Below are 9,656 nucleotides of genomic sequence, written 5' to 3' on the forward strand. Positions count from 1 at the left end.
GTCACCCCAATAGTTTGTTCTTTTGAGATACAAATTGTTACGTAAAGGAAGGAAAATCCTGTGGCTATCACAATTTCATCCAAATCCCTATCTCTTAAGACGGCCATCCATCCTTAGGATGAAATTTAATGTAATTCTGCCATCTATGTCTTGCTGCATTTTCTAAATGTTTCATAGTTTACTGATCTGAGTGTTTCTGACACCAATGGTGGGGCTATGAAGTATAATAAATTATGCATTCGTGTTCCTTTTTAATTTTTTAAAATTTATTGATTGATATTTTTTAGGGAGAGGAATATTGATTTGTTGTTCCACTTATTTATGCATTCATTGGTTGATTCTTGTATGTGCCCTGACCAAGGATCAAACCCCCAATCTTGGCTTATTGGGAGGATGCTCTAATGAAGTGAGCACCCAGCCAGGGCTTGTATCCTCTCCCCGACCCTATATTTTATTTTCCCCCATCACCATGTAGCCCCCCACCCCACCCCATATTCCCTCTTCCACCTCCACCCCTCTTTTTTTTAATTTTTAATATATTTTATTGATTTTTTACAGAGAGGGAGGGAGAGGGATAGAGAGTCAGAAACATCGATGAGAGAGAAACATCGATCAGCTGCCTCCTGCACACCCCCCACTGGGAATGCGCCCACAACCAAGGCATGTGCCCTTGACCGGAATCGAACCTGGGACCCTTGAGTCCGCAGGCTGACGCTCTATCCACTGAGCCAAACCGGTTAGGGCATCCACCCCTCTTTTTTTTAACAAAATCCTAAAGGAATAATTTGGAAAAATAAATTGCATGATCAGCATACAAATCTTCTTTTCTCAGCTCTTCTTCACCAGCTCCTCCTCTGCCTCTCTCATTCCCCTCCTCTCCCTACATTGGTTATTTAACTCTGGAATTCCTATAACTATTCTGGAGAGACTTCAACTTGAGGTATATCAGAACCCCAGGAAGACAAAAAGAGTAAAATGTTTCTGGAATCAAATAAAAATCACCTAAAACAAAACATACCAATTGTGCAAGCGCCAAACCAGAAATTATTTTGTTACTCCAAAGTCAAATGTACAATCAGTCATTCTCTGATCAAGCTAGAGGAACTATGCTAGAATTTGTTTTCTGTAAGGGGCTGAGTGGATGCATTTAATGCATCCTAGTACAACCAATGCCTCCAGTGAAATAAATACATAATCACTTCAAGAGACATAATAATTTTTGTAAACAAGGTAGAAATGGATTACCAAGAGCCATAGAAGTATTTATGTACTTTGACCCAGTAAGTCCTCTTGAAAGTTTATTTTAAAGAATTTCAAAACACAAAAGATGTGCGTATTTTGGTGATTTATATCATATATATATATATATATATATATATAAAACCAAAAAATACATATTACATACATATGTAACAACAACAAAAATTTCTCAACCCCCACACTATTAGCATTTTGGGCCTGATAATTCTATGTTGTGAGAGCTATGCATTGCAGGATGTTTAGCAGAATCCCTGGCCTCTGTCCACTAAATGCTAGTAATTCTCAATTGTGACAACCAAAAATGTCTAGATATTCCCAATGTCCCCTAGGGGGCAAAATCGCCTCTGTTAAGAGCCACTGTCATAGATAGATGTTCCACCACAGAGGAATAGAGGAATGGAGTAGTACAGTGGAACCATGGTTCTTGAACTTCATTCATTCCAGAAGGCTATTCAAGAAGTGAGTTGTTTGAAAACCGAATCATTTTTCCACATTAGAAATAATGTAGCCGAAACCGGTTTGGCTCAGTGGATAGAGCGTCGGCCTGCGGACTGAGGGGTCCCAGGTTCGATTCCGGTCGGGGGCATGTACTTGGGTTGCGGGCACATCCCCAAGTGGGAGATGTGCAGGAGGCAGCTGATCGATGTTTCTCTCCCATCGATGTTTCTAACTCTCTCTCTCTCTCCCTTCCTCTCTGTAAAAAATCAATAAAATATATTAAAAAAAAAAAAAAAAGAAATAATGTAAATTGAATTTATCTGTTCCAGACCCCCAAATGAGTCTCTATTTTAACCTTTCTCATATCAAACCACATCCTACTAGCCTTAAAAGAAGAGTTTTTCATATATCACAGCCTCCCAGATGCTATCACAGGCTAACTGCTTTTTGTTTATCCAATCAACAACAGTTTTTCTACCTATTCATTTGCCTGTGATTACTGTTTTGTGAGCACTTTCACACCTTAGTATCATTAACAATATTGATGGCCTCCTTATGTTTTAAAATTGTGCTAATTCTCGATTTCTGCCAGCAACAAAAGCATTATCTCCTTTGTTTATTGCCTGAGAGTCCCTGAAAGGGTTGTCAGGTCGAATACTGAAGTTTTGGTCAACAATTGAGACATTTTTCTGTGAACAATTTGGTTGTGAACCGAATTGTTTGAGATGGGAGACATTCGAGAAATGAGGTTTGACTGTAAATATAGAATCAATAAGATATTATTCACCTATTTAGAAGAACCATGAAGACATATAAACATGGAAAATTTTTTTCAAGAAGTTTTAAAATGTTCACCTTTTGCACCCATAATTGTATTTCCAGGAAATAATCACGAGGGACATTCTGAATAATCACCCCAAAAAAGGAAATAAATGTCCTACAGCTAGAGAGGCTTATGTAGTCGTGAAAAGGTAACTATATAAAAAAAGAAAAAATAACTAGCAAAATTGTATAAAGATAAAATTTTGTTTAAAAGCATCAATTTTGTAAAAAATACGTATAAATATTTGTGTAGAGAAAAGACTGGCAGGAATGAGGAGTGTTATTCTGACAGCCAGAAAAAGTTACCCTTTAGAATGTTACCACATAATTTTCCAATTTAAAGGTAAACCAGCTATCCACCTGAAACTAATACAAAGTAATATTGAGTGTAAACTGTAATTGAAAAAAAATTTAAGAGTAAACCAAAAATTATGTATTTCTACAATGAGGTAAAGAAATATATGTGCGTAACAGAAAAAGAGATATATTTGTGGATAAAGATTAGAAATTAAAATTGAGAAATAAGTGTTGTATTGTGGTAATATGAGTGAATTAATAAATTTCAAAAAACAAAAAGAAAAAATAGGCCCTAGCGAGGTAACTCAATTGGTTAGAGCATCATCCCAAAACACCAGGGTTTCAATCCCTGGTCAGGGCACATGTAAGAATCAGCCAGTGGCCCTGACCGGTTTGGCTCAGTGGATAGAGCTGACGTCAGCCTGCGGACTGAAGGGTCCCAGGTTTGATTCTGGTCAAAAGCATGTACCTTGGTTGCGGGCACATCCCCAGTGGGGAGTGTGCAGGAGGCAGCTGATCGATGTTTCTAACTCTCTATCCCTCTCCCTTCCTCTCTGTAAAAAACCAATAAAATATATTTTAAAAACCCACATGATTTAAAAAAAAGAATTTAGAATCAACCAATGAATGCATAAATAGATGGAACAATAACTTGATGTTTCTCTCTCTCTTTTTCTTTCTCTCTCTCTCCCTCCCTCTCTCCTTTCCTCTCTAAAATCAAACAATAAAAATTGTTTTAAAAATTAAAAATAAAGCAAAATAACCCAAAGGGAAAAATGTTTCACTGATGTTTTAAATACATATGTAGGTACATACATACGTATATGAACATGAATAAGAACATGTTTGTGAAAACCTGCTTTATAGTCCTAGTAATGTATAACTAGCCACATAAAACTTCAAGTTGAGAGATACAATTATAAATGTGACAAATTTCTTTTTGGAGGGTAAAAACTGCTCTAGCCCTGTGGTTCTCAAACTTTAGTGAACTTCGGAATTATCTTAGAAGGTTTCTTAAACCACTGGTTCCTAGGCTCTATCCCCAGAGCTTCTAATTCAATAGTTTGGGATGGGGCCCTTGGTATTTGTACTAGAAGTACAAATTTCCAAGTGAAAGTGATATTGTTGCCCAGGGACCATCCTTTAAGAGCTATCCTTCCAACCATCTTCTCTACTTCAGGATGAGAGTAATCAATCACAAACAAGAGCTTGAAGAATACGGATGTTATCTTATTATTATTTTTCCCCCGGATGTTATCTTATTAGGCACAACAGCAAAATACAAACTTGGTTTAATTTGTTTTCATTTGTTTTATGATATAAACAGCCTCTAGTCACTGGGCCATACCTGAACCCAGCAATGGACAGAGGAGTAGGATTGGAGCATTAATGGGGTTAGAAGAACTGGAAATTGTCATTCAAAAGTAGCTGCAGGACAGACGCTCAGGAGCCCTGATTTAGGCATTTTGGGGATTCTCATGACAAGTGCTATGTTACTATTGCATCAGTAAGTCAATGAACTCTTATTGACCATTGACTCTCAGGACTTTGTTATTTGCTGAGACTATGAAGATGAAAAGCGAAAATACCTGTCCTCAAAAAGCTTACAGAACCATTTTCCAAGTATGTTTGTACAACATGTATGTTAATATCCAGTAAATGTATAGTATTATGGAACAGCATTTCTCTATCTTTTACGCTATAGCTGACACAAAGTGCCATATGCCAGGTTCTTGACTACGACTGCTGGCACAATCTTGGGTCCCACCTTTGCCATGACCCAAGGAGAGAAAGCTGGAAGGTTTTCACATCACCATTCTGCCTCCAGATTTCCTGAAGTTCAGGGACTTAGTATTTATTCTTCCCTCCCCTCCCCGCCCCATGGTTAGTATTCTTGCAGTATTCACAGAGAGCTCAAGAACTCAAGTAACCTCAGACCCTGAAGGAAATTTGGTGGCATAAATTACTCAGTTTAGTCATCTGTGTTATAATTCAGTTATGTGTTTCTCAAGGGTTTTGGCAAGGATTTAAAGCTCTATACAGACTCTGTGATTCTTGTCTTCCTGCACTTTCTAGGAATGGTGTTTTTTTGTTTTTTTTTTTTAATATATTTTATTGATTTTTCACAGAGAGGAAGGGAAGAGGGATAGAGAGTTAGAAACATCGATGAGAGAGAAACATCGATCAGCTGCCTCCTGCACATCTCCCACCGGGGATGTGCCCGCAACCCAGGTACATGCCCTTAACCGGAATCGAACCTGGGACCTTTCAGTCTGCAGGCCGACGCTCTATCCACTGAGCCAAACCGGTTTCGGCGGAATGGTGTTTTTTTGATTTGGCATCTGACCCTGAGGAGTACATTCTGGATGGTTCACCTTCTTCTACTTCTAACATCAGTTATTGATATGTAACTAGAGTTCTAGAAAAACTGGGCCTTTCTTGCCCAAGTTCTTAAACCCTCATGGTGAAAACCGCTCACTGCACAAGTCCCTCCTCATTCTTTCCTGTACCGGCCCATTAGGATCCAGGAACTGATACCAAGTGGTGGGAATAAAACTAAACAGGACAGACAGGTCTCAGCTTTCTTTGGAACTTCAGTTCCGCTGAGAGAGAGAAACAAACAAAAATTTAAGTCAAAACAACTTGATTGGTGTTCCTGACCCCAATCTGGGATTTTTGTTGTTGTTGTTGTTAATCCTCACACAAGGGATATTTTTTCTATTGATTTTTAGATAGAGTCAGAGGGAGAGAGGGGTAGAGAGAGAGAAACATTGATGTGAGAGACACATTGGTTGGTTGCCTCCCGAGCCCCACCGGGGCCTGGGGAGGGATGGGGATCAAACTGAGACCCTTCGGTCTGTGCTCTAACCACTGAGCACACAGCCCAGGGCCTGGGATGTTTTTTCTGCATGTCCTCTCTGCATCCTTCCACTGGGTGGGAGATGAGGGCGGGCGCTGTACGCAGTGCTACAGTAACTAAGCGCTGGGATCAGAGTCAGAAATCTTGAGTTCAGTTTGATACTGGCTCTGCCACTTTAAGCTGGGTGAGCAAGTTGTCCAACTTTTCTATGTCTCACTTTCTTCATCTGTAAAAATGGAGATAATAACAACACAGGCTTTGTGAGGATTAAGGGCTTGGCACAGAATCTCCACATAATACTCAATACCTGCCACTACTCTTCTGTATATAGTATTCCTCGAACTTTCTTTTTCCGAAGCGCTCTTTTCCAGTGCACAGCCATCCCCGCCCACCGCTATAAAAATGAAGGAGGGAGCCCTGGCTGGGTAGCACAGTCGGTTGGAGTGTTGTCTGGAGGTCATGGTTGTAGGTTCGATCTCCTGTTTGGGCACATACAGGAAGCAAATAGTGAATGCATGAATGAGCAGAACAACAGCCCTGGCCGGTGTGGCTCAGTTGGTTGGAGCATAGTCCAGTATAACCGAAAGGTTTTGGGTTCAACTCCCAGTCAGGGCATTTACCTAGGTTGCAGGTTCAGGTTTGATTCCCGGTCGGGGTCTGGGCACTTCCAGAAGGCAACCAATAGATAGATGTTCCTCTCTCTCTTCCTTCCTCTCTCTAAAATCAATTTTTTGAAAAATGATGGAGGGAGAAACAATGTTGGGAAATTTCTATCTTTTCATCTTTTTTTTAACCTAGACATTGGAAAGAGACTCCCAGTATATGACTTGAGTAGATCCCCTACACTCAGCTCACAGAATTCCAGTTTGCCATTGGAATATGTGTTGCTCACACATTTGAATATGCTTCACTATTTTTTATAGGAACTCCTCCATTGCCTGAAGGTAATTCTGTAATTTAGCATAACTTTGGAGAGGGGGGATATTGTAGGACACGCCTGTCACCCAGAAGCTAAGAACTAAACAAGCATTTGATTACTGGAAGTGCCCACATATTAATGAGGGTAAGTTTAACAGGACATATTCCTCTTTGATGGTTCTGCAGCCCTACAAGGCTGGGGAGGTGTGTGATGGCCGCAGAAGACCTAGGGTCAGCACAGCAAAGATGGCGTCTCTTTTTCCTCCTCTATAGCACCCAGCATGTTCATTCCCAGGCATACAGGAAGAGCTCACTCAACACTACCTGCCAGTGTGTGCTACTGGGTAAGTTACTTCATTTCTTTGAGCCTTAGGAGCAAATAAATACTATGCTCGCTTATAAGGCTTTGTGTGAGCAGGAAATGAGCTAATAGTAAAGCCCCACACAATGCCTGACACATGGCTGTTGGTTCTCTTCCCCTTTCACTTCTAGTGTAGTTCCTAACCCCACCCCCACCCCGCCAAATTACGTTATTTGAGTCAGGGACTTTGTCTGCCCACTGCCTAGCACAGGAACTTCCCCTAGTGACAGTTTCAATTTATTCATGCATTCAGTGAATCTTTGCGTACCTACAGTGGACAAAAGCTTGGAGTTGAGAGAGAGAGCAGGTTCATTCAAGAACCCAGCTAATTGACTATGACCAAAGAAGCCGAGGCTTCCAGGAAAAAATGATGAGAGAGAGCTAGAATGGTTAATCTGGATTAGTTTTTCGTTTGTTTTAGAGAGAGAATGAGAGGGGGGGGAGGTTGTTGTTCCATTTATGTATGTATTCATTGGTTGATTCCTGTATCTGCCCTGATCAGGGATTGACCCCATAACCTGGGTGTATCAAGGATGATGCTCTAACCAACTGATCTACCTGGCCAGGGCTGGGTTAGCTCTTAAAGGGTTTTGTGGGTCTTATACAAATTTTTGGACTTTATCCTATGAGTTGAAGATTGCCACTGAACCAAAACGTGGCAGAAACTTTTTTTGTTTTTATTTTAGAATGGCTTGTGGTTCTCAGATTTTAGTGTGCTTAGGGATCACCAGGGACGCTTGTTAAAAAGGAGGAATCCCGGAGCCACACCGCCTGAGAACATTCATTTAAATCAGCACCCTAGCCCTAGCCGGTTTGTCTCAGTGGATAAAGCGTTGGCCTGTGGACTGAAGGGTCCCAGGTTCGATTCTGGTCAAGGGCGCATGCCCGGGTTGCAGGCTCAATGATTCCCAGTAGGGGACTTGCAGGAGGCAGCCGATCAATGATTCTCTCTCATCATTGATGTTTCTATCTCTCTCTCCCTCTCCCTTCCACTCTGAAATCAATAAGGATGTATTGAAAAAAATAAATCAACACCCTAGTTGATTCCGATTCACTTAAATGTTCAGGTACAAGTGGGACTTACCTGAAAAGAAAAAGACCAGTTAGGAGGCTAGTGCAGTAGCCCTGGGGACAGCTGACTTGAACTTGGGCCTTACTTGGCTTGTCTTACAGTTACGGCCTGAAGCCTCCTCTGTCCCATGGAGGACCAGCTGGAAGCCCAGCAAATGCTGCCTAAGGGAGACATACTTGGCAGGTATTAGAAGGCAGCATACACACGACTCGGAGGTGGACGGTACGGGGAGTGTGAGAGAGAGAGGACGGGGTCCAGGACGCCCCCTCTCCAGCATGGAGCCAGGTCCTATCGGAGTGCCATTCGCCGAACCTGGTCGGAGGAGGTAAAGCGAGGAATTTCAGTTGAGATTCGCCGAGTTTGAGGCGCCTCTGGGCCATCCAAGTGGAGATGTTCCAGAAGCCAGCTGGATTTATAGGTTGGAAGCTCAGAAAGATCCGGGCTAGAAACAGAGAGTTGAGAAGGATTAACAAGTAGGTGGGAGTGGAGGTGGGAGAAAGGGCCTAGATTCTAGAGTCTAGAACACAGCCCAGGGGACATTTTGAGGGCAGAGCTGAGGAGGAAGAGGAACGCGAAGGGATCAAGGACGGGCCAGAGTCCCGGCCCAAAGCCGCAGGGAGGGCGCGGGACGCGGCCTGGGCGCGTGACCGTGCGGAGAGCGGCGTCCCTGCGGCTGCGGGGCGGATGGCGGCAGATTGCAGCGGCCGCGGGGAGTGGGAGGCGGGGGAGCCCACGGCTGGCAGGGCCCCGTCTTCAAGACGTTTGGCCAAGAGCGGGGAGAGAGATGGTGGCAACTTACGACAGAAATAGAACCGCGTCTTTTTCTGTGCTGAGGGTGGAGCAGAAGGACGTACAGGGATAAAGGCTAAAATAAAACCTGAGGGCGAGAGGGGGACCCACTGCACAGACGTTGGGATTTGTTCTGAAAGCAGGAGGGACCAGCTTCCATGTTTTAACCGGACGGAAGGAGGAAACGATGGACCGGATCGGAAACCTGACAGTGGGCCGTTCTCCCCGGTGGAGTGTCTCCTCTCGGAGGTTGGGAGCCAGGCCCCGAGGAGGGAGTTTGGGGGATGAGTATGTCCCACCTCAGCCGGCCCAGGTGCGGGGTTACCGGCGCGGGAGCAGTCACTGCGCCAGGCAGGGACTTGGTGGGAAGCGAGTTGAGGCTGAAGCTTTAAAATCCAAAGGATGAGAGGCTGACCGAGATTAAGTGTGATGCTCCTCTGACCCTGAGGAAAACTGCATGTGGGCCAGTGAACAAGGGTGTGTGTTTTCCCCTAGAACCTCATGCTGGGGCTACGACTCAGGCTCCCCCTTCCTCGTCCAGTCAGTCTGCCTTGCCCGGCGTGTGTCCCACGTCCAGGCCTCAAGGCTCCTCGTCCTCAACGAGGACCAGCTGGAAGCCATTTTGATTAAGCTCCACCACAGAAGGACAATACAGCCCCGCCCAGAGCAGGCGCGCCCCCGCGGCGGGCCGGGTGCGCGTGTCCGCGCCTCTTCCCGCCGGCCTGGCAGGCGCCGGGCCGGGCCGGGGCAGCGCGGGGCGGGGGGGGCGGGGTGGTTATGTAAGCGTTGCGCGCTCCCGCGAGGCGACAGCCAATGGGAAGCCCCGGCGGCTCGTGCTC

Source organism: Myotis myotis, unplaced genomic scaffold (genome assembly GCF_014108235.1).
Source record: "Myotis myotis isolate mMyoMyo1 unplaced genomic scaffold, mMyoMyo1.p scaffold_m19_p_17, whole genome shotgun sequence".
NCBI lineage: Eukaryota > Metazoa > Chordata > Mammalia > Chiroptera > Vespertilionidae > Myotis > Myotis myotis.